The sequence below is a fragment of the Podarcis raffonei genome, chromosome 5 (genome assembly GCF_027172205.1).
Source record: "Podarcis raffonei isolate rPodRaf1 chromosome 5, rPodRaf1.pri, whole genome shotgun sequence".
Classification (NCBI taxonomy): domain Eukaryota; kingdom Metazoa; phylum Chordata; class Lepidosauria; order Squamata; family Lacertidae; genus Podarcis; species Podarcis raffonei.
The window spans coordinates 84,576,892-84,598,629 of NC_070606.1; positions in this window are offsets into that span (position 1 = coordinate 84,576,892).

The following is a 21,738-nucleotide window of genomic DNA, read 5'->3' on the forward strand; positions in this document are numbered from 1 at the left end:
GATATCGGGGCAAGGTTGGACATGAACTCTGGACTTTAAGAAGGTTGAAGGTTGACTTCAAAAAGCTTAAGGAACTACTGGGTGAGATCTCATGGCCTGAAATACTCAAAGAGAAGAGAGTCCAATATGGATGGGAGTTTCTTAATGGTGAAATATTGAAGGCAGAAATGCGGACAATTCAAGAAGAAAGAAAATTGGGAGGCCTCTAAAATAACTGCTGAAGAGCATGTATAAGAAATGGAAGAAAGGGGAAATCATGAAAGAAGAGTATACACAAGTAGAGAACAGTTGCAGGGAGAAGGTCAGGCAGGCTACAGCTCAGAATGAGCTCAGGCTTGCAGGAGAGGTTAAAATAAAAAAAAAATATTATTTAATTTTTTCTGCTATGTTTGAAGTAAGAGGAAGAACAAACAAGTAGTAGGTCCTCTGCATGGAGAAGATGGAGAAATATTATTGGGTGACAAAGAGATGGCAGAACTGCTCAACACCTACATTGCCTTAGGCTTCACCCAAAAGGAAAGCAGTGCCCAACCTGATGATGACAGAATAAGTGAAGGCAGCTGATGCCCAAGATAGGAAAAGAGGTGGTAAGGGAACACCTAGCTACTTTAAATGAATTCGGATCTCCAGCACCTGATGAGCTGCATCCAACGGTACCGAAAGAATTGTGGGTGTAATCTCAGAGCCTCTGTCTGTTCGGGGTCAATTTCGTCCAGGGGGTCCGGCACACTTCTCTTGCGCAGCTCTGGTCTTCCCCCCGGGACCTTTGACTCAGCAGAGCGTAAAACACAGCGGAAGTAGAAGCTTGAAACGTTCTGTCGTGTGGTGGCAATAACTCAGGCTGACACTTAGCAGTCTCCTTATCTTAAAGGCTTTATTCCTTAGCAAAACACAACAGCTATAAATCTCCTGCCTGGAGAGAGTTCGCCCATGTTGCTCCTTTCTCCATGGAGCTAAACACGCACACTGAAAGAACACAGAGAAACCACTCCCTTTCCGTGTTCTATGCCCGCCCTCAGAATGTGAGGCGTCATCACTCAGAACTCTTAACCCTGTAAGTTCTGAGCCTCTCCTATCACCCCCTCTCGAATCACGTTCTGAGAGGACTTCTGAGTGTTCAACACCTTCCCCATTGCCTTCCGCCCCTTCCTGGCATCGTTGTTAGGCACCTGTTGAACCTCACAAACCTCAGGTTCGCACTGTGCGAAACCAACCCACGCATTTGTGACCTGAAACCTCTCAGGTGGAATTCCCTTTGTAGCCCGCGATGACCGCCTGGGCACAAACTGGGGTGCTCCTCCCGACCCACTGGGGCCAGCGTGTGCGTCTTCCTCATCAGAAGACTCCCCCTCTGACTTGACACTTCTGTGAGCTTTCTCCATTATGCGCACAGGAGATGAGGGCTCACTCTTGGACACTCCCTTAACAACCTGTGGAGACGCCCTACTCTGTTCAGGGACCTGGTCTCCACCAGCAGGTTCAGGCTCTGGCTCTCCTTCCTCCTCAGCGTCAGACAGACAATCTGAGTGAACGTCAGAGCGCACTTTGCGCCTTGCCCAACCATCCTGCTCAAAGAACTCAGCCTGTTTACTGACCAGAAGCTTGGTCTGATCACCTTCTGGATATGCGAATCTCCACCCTTTTGTCGCAGGCTCATATCCACAGAAGATCATTTCCTGGTACTTTGGACCACCTTCTTGCTGCAACCACTTTGGTACAGGCACCATGGCCCTGCAACCAAACGAACGGAAGAAATGCACCTGTGGCTTCTGTCCGTTGAGCAAGAAATATGGGGTGTCACCTACCACTGCATTGTAGCACCTGTTCATCGAGAAATTGGCCGTTTTTACCGCCTCCCCCCAAAAACTGTGAGGCAAACCAGAGTCATCCAGTAGAATCTCGGATGCTCGAACCAGAGCTTTACTCCTCAGCTCTGCCACGCCACTCTCCTGAGGAGAAGTCACCTTGTGACGTATCCCCCTCTGGCGAAAGAAACCCTTTAGAGCAGACCCAGTGACCTCTGAACCTCGGTCACACTGGAAACCTTGCACCTTGGTGGAGAACCTCTGTTCCACCTCTGCAACCCAATCTTTGATCAGTTGCGTTGCCTCCTCCTTCGTTTTCAGCGTGAAAGCCCATGAGTTCCTAGTAAAATCATCTGTCAGCACCATCAGCCACTTGGCCTTGCCCAGACTTGGCTGTGGCATACCTAAAAGGTCTGCATGCACAAGCTCAAAAGGCCTTGTGGTCACTCTCTCCACCCTGGGATGGCTAAATCCCTTGTTTCTGGCTTTTCTGCAAGCCTTGCAATTCAAAGGTTTACCACATTCTTTTACCTTGCAACCTTTGGTGCACTCTGATAACATCTGGACGTCCTCACAGGACCCATGTGACATCCTCTTGTGCCACACGCAAGCACACGACACATGAGTGTGGTCAGTGGCTTTCCCAATATTCCCCTCACCCTCCAGTGGTGTTTCCAAAACAAAGAGGTTGTTTTGATCTTTTCCAACACTTACGAGCTCCTTCCCATCTCTGGAAATTGTACAAACATCTTTTTCAAAACTCACAGAATATCCCTCCTGTAAAAGAGAAGGTACAGACAGCAGGCAATGTTTTATCTCAGGGAGAACATAAACCTTCAATTCAGCCTGTAAAAAAGAGACAAACATATTAGAAACATGGGTTACACGTCCCTGTGAACCTGTAGCAAATTGAACTGTTTTCTCAGTTGAAACAGCCTTGCAGTTCCACATTTGTCCATCAGGTGGCGCTGTTACCAAATGGGCATTCGCAGCCGAGTCAACAACCCAACGTAGGACTCTCCCCCCTCTGGAGTTGTCCTTCTTTGTTGCCTTAGCAACTGACTTCCTGCTCCCCCCGACCTTGGAGCTTTCGCTGCAGGTGTTGTTGCTGTCCAAAACTGCCATCGACGCAGACAGTTGATAAACGCTCTCCTCCCTTTCCGGCCGACCCTGGGACTTTCCACGCTGGCCTCTTCTCCCGGGCTGGTTCCCATGGGAAATGTCCTTGGGACTTTCCTGCCCTTTGTCTCGCTGTGGACAGCTTCGGCGCAGGTGCTCCGGAGAACCGCAAACAAAACAGCAACGAATGGAAAACTTTTCAAACTTGCCTTTGGACTGCAGTGCCCCCCCACTCTTGCCAGCAGCACTACTTGAGGCTTTTCTGCATTGAGGCTTGGGGATGTGGCCTTTGGCTTCTGCTGTGGTTTCTCTGCAAACCCCCTCCAGCTCCTGCCAAACAGCCTGGGCACTCTCAAGACCCTTGGAATGGCCTTTCTGGCCTGCACCCCCAAACTTGGGTGCACAGCCTCCAGAGGAACAGCTAGCCACTGCTTTCCTCTTCCCAGCTTCTAGCAGCTTTCCAGCACACGGCTGCCTGTCTCTCTGGCGTGTCAAAGCATCGCAGCAGCTTTCAGACACGGCTCCAGCCCACTTTGGGCTTCCAGGGCGTCCCACAGCCCCTCCTTGACTCTCTGGGCGTTCCCCAGCTTCTGTGCAGCTCTTGGCCCCCTCTGGGCGTCCCTCAGGCTGGCGTCTAGCCCCCTCTGGTGTGGCTCCCACTCTCTTCAGTGCCTGCCAACCGACCCAGGGCTCCTTCCCGTCTGCCTCTTCAAAAGGGACTGCACGCGATTCATGGCTGTCTGCCATCTCTCCCCCGGGGGCCCAGCCTACTTACAAGTACCTCCCGGTCCGGCAGATCCTTCCCAGCGAGCTCCCTTCGCTCCAGCTGGCTCCAGCTACTCCTTAGCTGGCCTTTGGCTGCTGCTCAGCCTCTTTGCCTGCAGTTTCACTTCCCAGCGTCTCATCAGCTGGCCTTTGGCTGCAGCCTCCTCACACGCACGAACGTTGCTTATCTTTATTGCTGACCTCCATAACCTGTTCGGGGTCAATTTCGTCCAGGGGGTCCGGCACACTTCTCTTGCGCAGCTCTGGTCTTCCCCCCGGGACCTTTGACTCAGCAGAGCGTAAAACACAGCGGAAGTAGAAGCTTGAAACGTTCTGTCGTGTGGTGGCAATAACTCAGGCTGACACTTAGCAGTCTCCTTATCTTAAAGGCTTTATTCCTTAGCAAAACACAACAGCTATAAATCTCCTGCCTGGAGAGAGTTCGCCCATGTTGCTCCTTTCTCCATGGAGCTAAACACGCACACTGAAAGAACACAGAGAAACCACTCCCTTTCCGTGTTCTATGCCCGCCCTCAGAATGTGAGGCGTCATCACTCAGAACTCTTAACCCTGTAAGTTCTGAGCCTCTCCTATCACTGTCTATTATTTTTGAGGACTCTTGGAGAACAGGTGAGGTCCCTGCAGACTGGAGGTGGGAAAATGTTGCCCCCATCTTAAAAAAGGGGGGAAAGTACTTGACATCAATACCAGGAAAGGAGAGGGAAGGAAAGTACCACTGTGCAATCAAAAATCATTTTACTAATGACACAGTTTTGATAGGTTCAACCCACAGAAGGGTCTAGAGATGGTCAATATCAACCTGCAGTTGATAGGTAGTATGAATCTTCTGGATCATCCAGGGTTGGTATAAATCAGGGATGTGGAAGCAGTGGCCCTCCAGATGTTGCTGGACTATTTAACTCTCATCAGTCCAGCATAGCCAGCAGTCAGAGATGATAGCAGCTGTAATGCAGCAACATCTGGAATGCTGCAGGTTCCCCATCCCCATCAAAACTGGGATCCCGTCCATTTTGACTTTGCTTGATCATCAGCATAGTGCCATCTGCTTTTTGCACTGAATGCACCCTCAAAACAAAGTCACTGCTGCCCAGCCTGAGATATATTCCTCCACATATTCACATCTGAAATATGACCTAGAATTTTTCTGAAGCATTTCCCAGGTCAGCTATGAATGCTAAATTAGTTTGTTTTCTAGAAAAAGGTGCATAGAGATATGTGGGTTTTTTTTCTGGGCATGGATATGGAACAACATGGGGAGAACACACCCTAGATGAGAGAAGTAAGTTCAGCCAGAAAAAAAGATAACTGTGGGAGAAGTTAATCCCCTGCCATTCTGCTTCTTTCTTTTTTTGATATAAGTACGCACTGATTCCCTACCCTGTTAGAAAATATTTTACGCTCATGTAACCCCATTGATTGATTTAATTAAGCCTGTTGGTAAATTAGGATTTTAAAGAGTCACTCATCCAAATAAACAGCAAATTAGCAAAATGGGCAAGCTCCAAGGTCACCTCCTGATTCTCAAGCTGGGCCCAGAATGCATCTTCTAGAAATGTGCCGGATAATGTGATTCATTAGCAAAATCATCTGAGCAGTTGAATTTGGTTTGGGAAAATGGTGGAAGTTTTAAGTCTGATTTGCTTAATGCCCAAGACATCCTGATGTTGCTCATGCCGCATTTGCTGGTGAACATTTCCATTTCATGTTGTAAAACTCTAAATGAAGGCATCTCCGTTTTAGTGAGGTAACAAATTGAAACCTCATATGCTGCGGTATGCTGCATGTTCTCCTGCTAATAAATTTGATTTGGTAAGCCTTCAGAATGGAGCATCAATTGAAAAGAAGTTGTTTTTGCAGGCCTTTTTAATATTCAGTGTGCGCCAATGAGTATTGCAGATTGTGCTGCAAAACAACAGAATAAGAATAAACTTTAACTACCCCTCTCAAAGGGACGCGGGTGGCCCTGTGGGTTAAACCACAGAGCCTAGGACTTGCCGATCAGAAGGTTGGCGGTTCAAATCCCCATGACAGGGTGAGCTCCCGTTTTTCGGTCCCTGCTCCTGCCAACCTAGCAGTTCAAAAGCACATCAAAGTGCAAGTAGATAAATAGGTACCGCTCCGATGAGAAGGTAAATGGCGTTTTCGTGTGCTGCTCTGGTTCACCAGAAGCAGCTTGGTCATGCTGGCCACATGACCCGGAACCTGTCTGCGGACAAATGCTGGCTCCCTCGGCCAATGAAGTGAGATGAGCGCCGCAACCCCTGAGTCGGTCACGACTGGACCTAATGGTCGGGGGTCCCTTTACCTTTACTTTACCCCTCTCAAATGCTGAAGCAGTTAGGCAGAGTTGTAGACACCAAGAGAGGCACAGGGACATAGGAAGCTACTTTATACCATTGGTTCCATCTAGCTCAATATTGTGTACACGGACTAGCAGCTGATTTCCAGGATTTCCAACTGGGTTCTACCTAGAGATGCTGGGAACTGAACTTGGACCTCCCTCACAAAGCAGATGTTCTACCATTGAGCTGCTGCCCCAAGCAGGGGTGCCAATGAGTAAAATATTGGAGGGGGGAACAGGTAAGCCCTGCCCCACATAATTGGGAGGACAGGTAAGCCCACACCTCTCAGATCTGAGAACTTGGAAAACATAACACCTCTGCCTTATCAGGATTCAGCTTTGATTTATTGGCCCACGTCCAGATTATCACCATTTCCAAGCACCAGTGTAGCACTTGCACCATCTCTTCTGACTTGGATGCAACAGAGAGAGAGAGAGAGAGAGAGAGAGAGAGAGAGAGAGAGAGTGTGTGTCCATGTAATGATAGTAAAGCTAAAGGTAAAGGGACCCCGGACCATTAGGTGCAGTCGTAACTGAATCTGGGGTTGCGGTGCTCATCTCACTTTATTGGCCAAGGGAGCCACCGTTTGTCCGCAGACAGCTTCTGGGTCATGTGGCCAGCATGACTAAGCCGCTTCTGGCGAACCAGAGCAGTGCACAGAAACGCTGTTTACCTTCCCGCCAGAGTGGTACCTATTTATCTACTTGCACTTTGATGTGCTTTCGAACTGCTAGGTTGGCAGGAGCAGGGAACGAGCAACGGGAACTCACCCTGTCATGGGCATTCGAACCGCCGACCTTCTGATCAGCAAGTCCTAGGCTCTGTGGTTTAACCCACAGTGCCACTCGCGTCCCTTTGTATTGATAGTACTTCACTCCAAATCTCCTGTTGATTGCTTCCAGCAGTTGCAAATATTTAAAATAGAACTAAGGGAACAAAACAGGACAACTCCTGTATACATAGCCAATTAATATAGCTAATTCAATTATATTCCTGTCCTTAGGCTGTTTACTTGGTCCTAGACCCTACTAGTTCTCATACAGGCATCTGGTTGGCTACAGTGAGATGAGGACGCTGGACTAGACAGGACTTTGGTATGAGGCAGCAGAGCGCTTATTTTCTTAATTCAAATGGGACTTGTTTCTGATAAGTGTTCATAAGATTGCTGCCTTAAGGAAGAGGGGGAAAGTGCTGATAAACTGGGAACATATTTAAGATTAGGATCTGTTTGCTAGACATTGGAAGTTGTGGATTAACCAGAATGTTTCCTCTGAAATCCTTTTATTCTGACATACTTCAAAGTAATGTCTATTGTGTTCCTTTATCTTTCTATCTACTTTACAATTCATGGAGTTGGTAAGTGGAGCAACAAAAACAAAATATCCTTACCACCATTTAAAATAATCCTTGTGTGTGTGTGTGTGTGTGTGTGTGTGTGTGTACTGTATATATTTATATATGCAGTATATAGTAACATAGATATCGATATTGATATAGGAATAGTCAGTTTTCTTCATTTTTACATAATCCAAATTGGCAGACATAAAAATCTGAGTTTCTCCCCCGCTACTACAGTAGATATTTACAGATAATGTCAGCACTGCAGTCCACGAGCATTTTGAGAATTAATTAAAGTGTCATGAAATCGTTCTTTCATTAGCATATATGTGGTCATAAAAATAATTATAATTATTTCTTAGAGGTGGAAGAGACTTAAATTTGATTGATGGAATTAATGAATATGTAGCCCATTCTGACATATTAAACAGCAGAATTACTGCCCCCCCCCCCATTTCTAGAAAGAAAAGGGGAATTAAGTATATTAAATGACTATGAGAAATATGCTAGAGAAATCTTATCAAGTTAAAAAAAGTATTGCCCAATATTGTTCGTTTATTTGGGAATCTAAAACAAAGTATCCCATGGTGACCAATTTTAGTCTACTGGTAATAGTATAGGGGCACAGTCATGACCCCAGATTAATAGTGAGTTGGCTGAATCGTGTTCAACCACCATAATTGCATACTCCTTCAATGGGTTGACTTAAAACATGGCAGTTTAATAGAGGCAAGTTTGAGGATGGCCCATGCTGAACTTTGGGTAGAATGGATAATAAATTGATTGTGTTATGGGCAATGTTATCCAACAGGATTTCATAAGGTGCCCACTAGACATGATTAGTAAGGACCTATTATTTATGCTGGTTAAGTGAGAATGAGTGACAGGCGGAGGGGGTTAACTGGAAAATGACAGAACCGCTCACAAGTTTGTACTGAGCATGTGCAAGGGAAATCCCTCAATGGAATCCCACTGAGTAACGCTGCCCACAAAAATGTCTCCTTGATTTAAAAAAAAAAACTGCAAACATTACACTATCGATGGACAGTTGCACATCCTAGATGTTGCCCTTGACCTAACACATGGTTTCCCAAAATTACTTCTGGGAAGGGCACCCCAGCAAAATCTAGGAGAGAAAAGCCACACCACCAGACAGCTTCATGAACTCCCTTGCCAAAAGTTTAGCTCATTGAAAGCAATCCATTTCTTATCCTTTCCTTCCTAAAGATCAAGGAATAAAGATGAGAAAAGTACAATATCCATGCATATTTTTATTGGTTTTGGCAGGTATGCTTAAGGTATTTTCCTATTAGCCATATATTTCCCTACTTCAAATTAAATACTAGAAACTACTTTAAATGCTTTAGATTTCCAGATGCATACCGCAAGTGCTAGTGCAATGTGATTTTTATTATTATTATGCATAAATTCTCAGCAGAGCATCAGAGGGAACCAGCAGAAACACAGAGAGCAGAAACCAGATAAAGTTAAGCACTGTTTAAGTCTCTTTGATTTCACTTAATTTGAGTAAATCATTCTCAAAGTTTAGTCACAGCTTCCTGAAGTTGGTTAGCAGCACGTTCAGCAGCCTACCTGATCTCTACAAGATGCCTTATTATTATTATTATTATTATTATTATTATTATTATTATTAGCAAAAATTTGGTCAAACCTCTTTCCATAAATCATAACACTAAATAATAGAACACAAGAGTTAGGAAAACCACAAATGCCATTCTAGCTAAGGTTTTAGTGTTTGTTTGTTTGTTGTCCAAGCTACAGAAAAACAGTAATTCCACTGGCTGAATTGAAAAGATTTCTGCGGGGGCTGGTGTATATTTTTAGGATCTTTAAAAAACAACAACTGGGAGAAAAGGATGTGATACAGTTTATTAGAGCAATAACAAGTCACATGCCCACATTTATTTTGGTATTTACTTCTACAATTTATATCTTGCCGTTTGATCGTTTAGGTGTCCCCAAAGTGCCTTGTGTCATAAAACAACATAAAGACACAATAAACTGACATTAAAAATGCATTTAAAACCTTAAAAAAAACAAAAGCACAATAGTCCAATCGACACCTTAAGGTAATTCTCAACCATTTGGAATAAAAAAAGAACCGACGCTGTTGGTTCCTAAAACCTCTGAGAGCACTGAAGTCATCAAAAGTTGAGAGTTGGTTGCATGTCTTAGCTTCCTGATTGGCTTGCAGTCTGATGGTTAGAAGCCTGTCCACCTACCCATAGAGGATCGCTGGCAGCACCCTCTCTTCTAACATTGTTGTAGAACACTTTCCCCAAGGATACCTCACTGACACTAAGGGAACAATACCATAAAAAAGAAATACCATAGACAAATTTGTGGTGCATAAGGCTTTCTTCTCATTTCTTCTTCTTTGGCGATCACTCATAGCCAAGTAAGATTGTCTTCCATAAACAAGGTTTTAAAAGTGAGCCTGTAAGTAACTGTGGAGGCCAATTCTGGATCCACACGTCCTTCCACAGTGGGGACACAGTGGGCGAAAGTTGATCATGGTGAGAGTTTGCCAAGCGTGCCTTCCTTTTAGCACGTTTCTCCCTTTCGTCTTGAGTTCGAGCATCTTCAAAGTCCATGACACCTTTGGTAAAGGCTGTTCTCCAATTGGAGCACTCACAGGTCAGTGTTTCCCAATTGTTGGTGTTTATACTACATTCTTTTTTAGATTTGCCTTGAGAGAGTCTTTGAAACTCTTTTGATGACCACCAGCATTACGCTTTGCATTTTTAAGTTCGGAATAGAGTAGGTGCTTTGTAAGGTGATAATCAGGCATCTGCACAGAATGGCCAGTTCAACGAAGCTGATGTTGAAGAATCACTGCTTCGACACTGGTGATCTTTGCTTCTTCCAGTATACTGGCATTAGTTTGCCTGTCTTCCCAGGTGATGTGTAAAAATTTTTGGAGACACCATTGATGAAATCTTTCAAAGGGTTGGAGATGGCATTTATAAGTGGTCCATGTTTCACAAGCATACCGTAAGGTTGGTAGTACAATAGCTTTGTAAACAAGCATTTTGGTTTCCATAAGGGCTTGCTAACCCTGATGGCTAGGTCCTACCTCCATCATTGGAGGCAATATCCATCTGAATATTGGGTGCTGGAAACCACAGTCTTCTGTGGTGCTCAAGTCCTGCTGGTTGGCCACTGTGAGAGCAGGATTTTGTGCTAGATGGGCCACTGACCTGAACCAGAGGAGATCTTCTTACCCTGAAACTGTGCTGCAAAATCCAGAGAAGTTTATAACCTAATTAGGAGTTGCATTCCAAGGCACAAACAAGTTTGAGATTGGGTTAGTCCACTGTATATTTCCCCTCCTTTGTGCTTTTAACTGAATGAAGTCACTCTGCTCTGCTAGTCCATTGCTTTCTGCTGTCTTTTGGAGACTTGGTTATTGTTCTATTGCGTTTTTCATATGGTTACTTGAAAACAAATTGCTGCCTTGGAATTGTATGCCGAAAAGTAAGGTAGCAATGTTTTAAATTGGGGTTGACTCAGTAGATGTTGTTGGACCATCCTTCATTCTAATTGGGGCTCATGGGAGTTGGAGTCCAACAATAACTGGAGGCCAACAGTTTTCTAATCCTTGCTTTAACTAACTTACTTCACCAAACCTTTATTAGGCATTACAAATATAGGCCATCATAAAACATCCATATATAAAATTTTAAAATATATACAAATAAACAGCCTTGTAAAATATGTAATAATGAGGATTTTAATTTCTAATTAACTAATTAAAGTTTCACCAGTCTTATGGACACTTCTGGAACACAGAAACAACACCCACATTTATCTGGATTTTGCTGTAGGTAAAGTTGGGGTGGCAGTTCTAAGCAACAGCATCCATGTCACTTTTATTTTATCCCTGCTACCTGTCTATGCTCTGTGTGTGGTTTATCGCAAGCCTGGAGGAAGGAATAGCTTAATAAATTCTTGTTGGCAGTTACTGCCTGATCCGTCCTTTAAATCTTGTTATCAGATATGAAGCATCTGGATGACCCGATTTAACTGCTGTGATTATACAAAGCAATGCTCTGTAATAGTTTTCAAATGGTAGCTAGGAATTGTAAACTGTATTGTGCACCAAAAAAATATATGCAAACAAACAGCATTAAAGGATGTGCAGTAATTAGTGCTGTTCACAAAGCAGCTTCCATAGCAACAAGTAACCTAATCTTATTACTGTAGAGTTTGTATGAAAATACCTGTGCTCTGATTTCCCAAAGATATGATGATTGGCAGCTGTTAATCTTAGAAATACAGCTGCTGAGCATTGGTGAAATCAGGCAGGTCCTGCTGAAGCCAACAATTTGCATCTGTCTGGAATCTAAACTGTAATCTGCATTTAATTCGTATGAGGATCTTAGCATGGTGAGTTTTGAATTAAAAAGCCTCAACTATGTTATTATTGCTGGGCTTGATCCAAATGTTCCTTTCCTATGATAGAAAGAGTGTTGTTGTTGTTGTTGTTGTTGTTGTTGTTGTTGTTTACTATTAACAACAACAATGAAAATAGTGCACTTTGGAGGGGTTCCTGTTCAGGGTTCCAGTCAACAAACAATGCCCCCCTGCCCAGGATACTCCATTTTGTCCTGGAGCTATGCTACAGGTTCAACAATCCACCTAATAGGTATAGGTAAAGGGACCCCTGACCATTAGGTCCAGTCGTGACCGACTCTGGGGTTGTGGCGCTCATCTCGCTTTACTGGCCGAGGGAGCCAGCGTACAGCTTCCAGGTCATGTGGCCAGCATGACTAAGCCACTTCTGGCAAACTAGAGCAGCGCACGGAAACGCCATTTACCATCCCGCCGGAGCAGTACCTATTTATCTACTTGCACTTTGACGTGCTTTCGAACTGCTAGGTTGACAGGAGCAGGGACCGAGCAACGGGAGCTCACCCCGTCACGGGGATTTGAACCGCCGACCTTCTGATCGGCAAGTCCTAGGCTCTGTGGTTTAACCCACAGCGCCACCCGCGTCCCTAAATCCACCTAATAGCTGGAGCTATTAGGTGGATTGTTGGAAATTAAAATAGCATGGCTCCTCTTTCCAAAGTGAACCTCACTTGGTGGAAAGATGGGGGGGGGACACAAAGACTGCCCACCTGGTTCCTTCTGAGGGATTTTCCTAGACAGGTGTGGGAACAAGGCACGAGGAAGCAGCTGCAAGTAACTGTAAATGCAAAGTGTGCATTTTAGTAACTTCCATTTATGTCTATCAGTACTTGCCTTGGTCTGATTAAAGGAAAGATAGAAAATGTTTCATTGGCATAGAGCTAAATCTGAAGGGAAGGTTTGAAGGAATAGCTTGAGTGTTCCTAAGGAGCCCTTACTTTTGCTCAGAGTATTGTCTTTACCTCCCCAATGCCATTTCTTTCTTCTTGTGAAGCACCCTGTGTCCAATTACGTTTGCTGCCATGAATCATCATAATCTAGAAAACTCCTGGAGCATTTCCAGAGTCTCAGGTGTGCCTGCTGAAGTCAGGCAGGGTTGCCAACTCTGGGCCTTGAAGAAGTAATTTGAGCAGGAGGCCTGAGGAGCAACTCGTATCTGCAGCAAGAACTTGTTTCTATTGGCCATTTGAGGCTTATTAAGATTTGGCTCTAGGGTTCCCCGGTTCAAACTTATCCCACCCTGTGTGAATAGTTGCACAGCACCAGAAAATCCAGCTGGTGCAACATCTGCCAAACCTCTTTCTGCCCCAGAGTTATTGCTGATGGTGCCAGAGCGCTAGTCCTGAGCTGACAGAAAATTGTGCCTGCACTCCAAGAAGTCGCTAGAATGCTGAACTTACACAGGGAGGCATCAATTAATTTCATGTCTAAATTTAAATAGTCTTTTTTTCCCTCATCTGTTTCATGAGACAAAGCCACTTCATCAGTGTGCTTATTAAGGGCATATCTATCTCTTACATTTTGGAGGAAAAACAAAACGTAATAACCATAATTGCAGAATTTGTTGCCACGTAAGGCAGTGATGGCTACCAACTTGGGTTCCTTTATAAGATGATTAGACCATTTCAGTGGCTATGAAGCACCGCAGCAGTCTAATCTACACTACCGTCAGCCAAGGAAGGTACAATAGGTAACAGCTCACCATCCTACAGAATTTCTGTGCAACTGATTTTTTTTTTCTAGAAATGTCAAAACTCAGCCTTTTCTCATTTTATTTTAATGGGATTTTTCTTTCCTAATTCTCTTCCAATCTGTCAGAACCATTTCCTGGTTAAGAGTTCAGAGAGTTCACTGAGGTTCAAAGGACCTCAATTTATTGTCTAAATAAGATTAGCAAATCCTTGATCCTGCTCCAGGTTTTATTGCAAAGCGGAGGCTGCGGTCCTAACTGCCTTCTTAGGGAGCAAGCTATCACTGAGCTCAATGGTACATACTTCCAAGTTTTGGCTTTTTAAAAAAGCAATGTTAAAAGTGCATAGCTGGTTCAACAGCAATCAGCTATTAAACATGGAATCAAAGTCATAGAATCATAGAGTTGGAAGAGACCACAAGGGCCATCAAGTCCAACCCCCTGCCAAGCAGGAAACACCATCAGAGCACTCCTGACATATGGTTGTCAAGCCTTTGCTTAGAGACCTCCAAAGAAGGAGACTCCACCACACTCCTTGGCAGCAAATTCCACTGTCGAACAGCTCTTACTGTCAGGAAGTTCTTCCTAATGTTTAGGTGGAATCTTCTTTCCTGCAGTTTGGATCCATTGCTCCGTGTCCGCTTCTCTGGAGCAGCAGAAAACAACCTTTCTCCCTCCTCTATGTGACATCCTTTTATATATTTGAACATGGCTATCATATCACCCCTTAACCTCCTCTTCTCCAGGCTAAACATGCCCAGCTCCCTTAGCCGTTCCTCATAAGGCATTGTTTCCAGGCCTTTGACCATTTTGGTTGCCCTCCTCTGGACACGTTCAAGTTTGTCAGTGTCCTTCTTGAACTGTGGCGCCCAGAACTGGACACAGGTGAGGTCTGACCAGAGCAGAATACAGTGGCACTATTACTTCCTTTGATCTAGATGCTATACTCCTATTGATGCAGCCCAGAATTGCATTGGCTTTTTTAGCTGCCGCGTCACACTGTTGGCTCATGTCTAGTTTGTGGTCAACCAAGACTCCTATATCCTTTTCATCTTACCCTCTATTACATCTGATGGAATTGCTAGTCTTCAGCAATTCTTTATCCACCTTGAGATGCTGGTGACTTCTCAAGGCTCATCCCTGTTCAGTCATGGAATCTGAGATATCTTTAGAGGAGCAACAGTGGAGAGCAGGAACCTTCAGAGATCTCCACATTACCAGTGACCCATGCCCTAGGAACAGAGGTAAGCACACCACTACAGTACCTGGTAGATCCCAGCCACTTTCATCCTCACTAGGCCCACAGGAGCAGAGGAGAGGATGAGCTAGGGAGGATCTTCAGAACCACCACCGAAGGACCTGGATAACTCATGTGAGGCTTCTCAGGAAATCACATGTCTAAATCAGGCCCTGGCTGAGAGCCAAGAAGAAATGGAGCCTTAGCTCCCTATCTCTGATCTGCTTCATTGTTAAACAGTGACATCTTCAAGCTCCATCCTTCCTGAAGTGGGGAAACAGACAGGAATGACCTGGAAACTTGCTATATCTAAAGCACGTGAGCTATGGCTTGTTCACAGTGGTCTCTTGCAAGTATGAGTGGGGCATGTCAAATGTACAAATTCCACATCATGTCACATCAGATTCATTGCTTTTCAGTTTAATCATTCAGCAGCACCATATAAATTGTGTCGGATCCAGCAGAATTAATCTGAGCCTCGAAAAGCACGTAAAACTGAAAGAAGGAAGTGGGAAACAGCTTCACTCCTTCAATTTCCTCCTTCTCCTCTATGTATTTTTCAAGGGAGGAAAACAATGCATTTGCCACCTCTTACCCAATGGGGAAGTAAGGTGGGGCTCAGAGGCTTTGTGGGCACCAAAAGAAGACATCAACAGCAGCATTGCACCCACAGATGCCCCATTAGCAACCCCTGTTTTAGCATAAGGCAACATCACTTTGTTTTCCATTGCATATTTCTATTACGTTAAACCAAACTAAAAACCAAAAACAAAACTCTCTCACAGACCTGTCAGTTTGGAAATGTGCAGGTACTTGCATCTTTGAAAGGCTTTGTTAATATGGCAGAATTTTCAAGGCTAACCTACTTATTTTGTCTTTCCTCCCCACCTAGAAAAGTATGGCGGTCCCTTATGGATGTTACAAAAACATCCACACATTTCTAATCAACGTATAAAGTGGCAAAAAACCTCAACCCATCTCTCTGAGAATGCGACAGAGATGGGTGGAGAGAAATTTTCCCCAGCAGACTAAAATTGATAGGACTGCCTTTAAAGGGAATTTTTAAAATACTCAAAATGACTTTTAAAAATAGTTATGCAAATTATTATGCATCTCTGGTGAACAGTTACCTTCTCTTTTATGGATAAAAGGGATGTGCCACAGTGCACTAAATAAAATGTTCTGTATATAACATTATGCTTTCTGTCTCAGAAAAAAAAAGAGTAAAATACCATGCTATATAGAAGCTCCCCTGGTAATACTCCAGTACTAAATATATGTAGGAATATCTTCAGCATTTGATCAAAGGCCCTCTCCAATGCAATGGACCCTGATCAAAATGCTAGAGATCAGGATGATGGAAAATAAACACAGCTTTTCACGCAGCCTGTTTCCCACTTCTCCTGCCCCAAAGCGAAATGAAACAGTGGTGAGCAGTCAAAGCGAAAAGTAGAGGCAACTGCGATGGCTGCAGGTGCTCCTAGTCCCAAGTGGAGCATTGCTTTTCTCCAGTGGGGATGCAACTGCCAAGTGACACCATCTCCGGTGGGAAAACAATATGGCACACACTGTTCCGACTGTCGGAGAATGTCCCCTGAGCCTGCTGCTTTGACAGGAATGCAGCATAGAGTGTTTTCCCATTGGGATCCAACTAGAAATCAAAGGGGTCTTTTCCTTTGGTGGGAATGGTGCGCACAGCATCACTTGGATGATAGAGAGTCCTGGTTGCATCCTATGGGATTCCCATTTGGGGAATCCCATGGGAGTCCTGCCTGCATCCCTTGGGAGTCCTAGTTGGGGGATCCCAGCTGCAGCCTGAAGCATTAAACCTTCATAAGTAACTGGAAGTGCCTACAACTTCCACCGCAATCTCCCATTCTCTCTTCACTTGTCTGGTGGAGGTAAGTTTCTTTCACCTTTGGGGATGGGGATGGGAAGAGGTACACATCAATAAAGTCACTTGATTCATTAGTATTTTAGCAATGTTGCTACCCTGTTGTGGAATATTATCCAACTATCCCTTGGCAGTCTTACTGGGGGGAAAGACAACAATCTAATTGTTCTATTTTTCTTTTTTCTTTTTGCAAGATTAGAGGTTGAGCATAGAGATGATGTCCATATGCGATATCACTCAGAACAACATCAGAAAAATACGGTGGCTTTGCTGAAACCTAGCATTTGGGGAAAGTTGGCATAGCAGTTGTCAGAGCATCAATATCAATAAGAAAGCTGGAAACCAAATCAGTGGCAATAGCAGACACAGCTGTGTGTGCCCACTTCCACCTGCTACAGCCTACTACTAAGTGCTTTTTTTAGTCAGCATTTTTACAAGATTGGGAAAATATATATCATCTAGTACCACTTATTGCACTTATTGCAAACTTTAAATATAGCAGCCATGTCTGCAGAACAGATCTCGAAAGACATAGCTGGAAAAGATTAATTATTTGAATAGCTTGCAGAAAGATGAGCAGGAAAAGGACTGGGTGAGGAGGACGTGGGAGGCGCTTCTCATTTCCAAGGATGCTGTCGCTTCCACCCAGCCATGCTAAGGGAAAGGAGGGAAATGGGTGTCTCTTGGCTCCCACGTGCTTCTTCTGCATGCAAGAACTCCACTCATACTGGGATGCAGATTTGTGTAGGTGGCATCATTCCATTTCAGCAAGTTTAGTGTAGTGAATGGAGATATTGTCATAGACTGACTGCATACAGAGGAATGGTGGGAGGAACCAGCTGGGGAAGCACCAAGGGAAGAAGGCTCAGAGCCCAAGGAATGGTGATGGGACAACAATGAGTGGTCACAGGGCACAAGACGTAAATGGAAGACTGGGGGAAATTATGGAAAGTTGACTTAAAATTTACTGACTACACATTGTTAAGAGAGAATTATATGAAGATGATGTATCGATGGTACATTACACCTGTTATGATGGCAAAAAATGTATAGAACAGGCTCCAATAAGTGTTGGAAGTGTAAAGAAAAAGAAGGCACATTCTTTCATGTGTGGTGGAATTGTAAAATAATTAAATAGTATTGGGATATGATTTATAATGAAGTGAAAAAAATGTTTAAGATAAACTTTGTTCAAAGACCAGAAGCTTTTTTACTAGGCATTTCCGAGATCAAGATATGCCAAAAGAGAAGAAAAAAACTATGTATGCTACAACTGTGGCTAGGATTTTACTAGCCCAGAGATGGAAAAGTGGCGAAATACCAACCAAAGAACAATGGCAAGAAAAACTGATGGAATATGCTGAAATGGTGAAGCTAGCTGAAAGACTTAGAGACAAAGGCAACAGAGACGTTAAAGAAGACTGGGAATCATATATGCTGTATCTACAAAATCAGTGTAAAGAAATGGACTCACTAGTAGGGTTTGAGTAAACACTTACAATTAATAATATAAATATAGAAGCTGTAAAGAGGTTTAACTGATGAGAATACAACAACATTTAATTTAAGGGTATAATATTGAAGTATAGTATGGTAAGCAGGACACGTTCAAATGTAATAAACCAGATGGGGAAGTTGAGGGAAGTCATGGGGGGGATGTGGGGAATTTAACTAGTCATGATGTAATTATGGAAAAATAATAACGTAAAACTCAATAAAAATTATTTTTTTAAAAAAATGAGTGGTCACGGGGAGAAGAGGGAGAAGACTGGGAAGAGGAGGTGTCAGAAGCTGAAGAGGCAACAGGGCTTAATGAGCTGAAAGAGTCTGTGGCAGAGAGCAGTCCAGAATCAGAGCTGGAAGCTGCAGCAGGAGAGTGGGAGGAGAGAGGCTGAGAGGCACAGATGGGTCCCCGCTTGTCTCCCAGAACCAGAAGAGGTATGAAGAGGGTGGAGGGGAGATTTGTGATATGCAGACACAGCCTCTGGTTGCTTGGGAAAACCCCTGGAGAGGCAGGGACTTAGACAGCTGTGGGGAGGGGAGGACTTTCGGTCTCAGCAACTGCTTCATGGGGGTTGTTTTGCTGTTCTCACTATGTTCTGTTGCATTTTTATTAACTATTGCAATCTGCCCTGGAAATTGTGAATGTAAGTGCAAATAAAAATATCTTAAATAAAAATAAACTACATGGCTATGTGCATAAATAGTGTTCTAATGCTGAAGTCCTGTTTGCAGGTTTCTCACTGGCATCTGGGTGACCACTGTGAGAACAGGATGCTGATACAGCAGGTTTTACTTGTGTTCTTAAGTCAAGCCGCCACATGCAGAGAGCAGCAAAGAGCCTCCTCTACTCATCATGTGCAATTTAAAACACTGTGATATCATGCACCATAATGTTGGCATGATTTTGACTTTGCTCTACATTCCAAATTCTCAAAAAATCTTAATCTGCAGGAACTGCAAGCAAGTGAATAATGTCTGTCCATTGTTCCTGCTCAGGAATCCAATGACAAGGATGTGAAAAAGGCTTTGTCATGCGTCTGCAACCTCCCATGGTTGTTTATATTTTAAATTGATACTGCTGGACAGCAGAATAGAGATGAAATACTTTATCCACTTGCCCCGCTCCCTCCATATGCATAAAACCTTTCCTCCCAATGTTTGCTTTAACAAATGCACGGAAACGAATAAATCTGGCTATGAGGAACAAGGCTTGCTTACAGACCCCTGCACCATGCAATCTTTACAGCCAGGTTTTACAAAGACGTTTTTCAACAGCAGGAGACAAGCTGACAGAGCCTTAAACCTGTCACCGCTATCATTTTTGAGAGTACTGAAGCTTCAAATATAAGCCTTTGGTCACTCAAATTGTTCCAAGGTCAAGGAAAGGGAAACGTGCCTTCTTCATTTGTCACATAGCCTGTCTCCCTTTCTATGGAATATCACATTAAGGCGGAAAAAACCCCCGTCAATGGGACTTCAGTGGGTCCACACCTTTCATTTTCCAACTTGAAAATGTGTCTTCTTTCATGGTGTCTAACTTGCCCACCTGCCCACCAATGCAATAAACTGCTGATAGATACAAAAAAAAGTGAAACGGGGGGTTATGGACACTGATGGTCTGTTCAAGTTATACTCAGGATTGTTTTATGGCCCTCTGCTCTGAGATATATTTTTTACTCCAGATCTTTGATGATGCTGCCATCAGCAGCTTTCAGGACATAAAAGTACAAATGACAGGTACTGTCAGATAGTCAAACGAGAATGGTAGAAATTCACTGAGCATGTAATATGGTAGATTTCAGCAAAGCTAAAAACCCATGGCAGCTCCGACTGACATGATCTTTATATATATATATTTTAAAAAACAGCCCAAAAACCCATGCTATTTGAAGAGCAGGCTCTTGAAATAATGAATTGGATGAAGTCTTACATAACCACTTATTCCCCAGGCTCTTGTCTCCTGCCTTCTTTCAGAAATTGTGCGGATTTTCATGCTAGATCAATGAAGAGCATACAACAAAATGGAGATGAAAACAACCCGTCCTTGCCCACAAGAAAAATTCTGGTGTGTGTATGCTCCCCCCCCATTTGTTTGTTTGTTCTTTTAAAGAGTCACATAGGCAATGCTGAAAAAAGCAGATCCTTCTTTAGATATATTGCTGGATAGGCTTTCCTTAGGCAGCAAGAAGGAAAGATGTCAACTTTGTACAGTGGGAGTTTCCCACTTTGGCGAGGATCATATGCACAGCTGGTTTTAAAATATGACAACACTCTGCGAAGGAGGGAAACATTTTGGTCAAAGCATGGAATTGCAGGCGGTTACATTGACTTCCACACTTCCCACCAAACATCAGATTTCCTCAGTTGTCAGTGTGTTCTGATCTGTTATTCAGATTATCTTTGGCAGAACCACGAGTTCAGTCCTGGTCGCTGTGATCTGGTGTGGCACTGCCTGCCTGCATCCTCCTCCTCCTTCATCTCAGTGTTGCCCTTGCAGAACTCAGCATGGAGAAAATGGGGACAAAACTAGAATCAGTTGCCTCTGCAGTTAGCTCTGCTTCCACCTGCCTTCTGTTCTCCCAGTCCCAATGAGCAACAGACACCACTGCTGCTGCTGCTTAGCATACAAAATGGAATATTTCGGAGTGCCATGTGGATCCTTTGCATCCCACGGAGCAGGCAGCTGCTGGCTATAATCTTGTCAAAACTATGATGCAGTGAATATCCATGATTTCCATTCATAGCTGGAAAAAGATAAAGTCCTGACTATAACAATACATTTCCGAACAGCTCTTGGAGGTCTGCAGGGAGAGGGGAATTAAATTCTGTGGTGCAGAAAATCTCTGGTGCAGCTCATTGCACCGAATGGGGAGGAATGTGCAAGTCTCAAACAGCAACAGAGTGGTGGACTATGATGTGCATTAATCCAGCAGCTGGTGAAATAGATGTGTTAACAGTTGAGAAATAATGTGCATTAGGAATACTGGATGGATCTCCAATAGCTATTCAGCCTGCAGTTAAATGGCAAACCTTGTTAAATGTTGCTTAGGCCACAGTACTTGTTTTGGATGAGGGTTCTTTGGAAATGCCCAACCTTTGCTCTGAATGGGAAACACAATGAACATGAATTAGACTGAATTGAAGACCACCAACTAGCCCGTCATTGATGAGAAATCATGGCAAGAGGGATATCAACCTGGATTCATCCACCAGGCAGAGAAGAAATAGCCACATGGAGCTTACCCCCACAGAAAGAAAGCCGGAGCTCTGTGAGTGCAGCCTTCTCCTGATTGAAGTGCAGAGTGTTTGAGGACTGGGGCATTCTCAGGGAAACCAAAATGCTTGTTTACAAAGCTATTGTACTACCAACCTTACTGTACGCTTGTGAAACATGGACCACTTATAAACGCCATCTCTAGCTCCTCAAGAGATTCCATAAACAGTGTCTCCAAAAAATTTTGCACATCACTCGGAAGACAGGAGAACTGATGCCAGTGTACTGGAAGAAGCAAAGATCACCAGTGTCGAAGCTATGATTCTTCAACATCAGCTTTGTTGAACTGGTCATGCTGTGTAGATGCCTGATTATC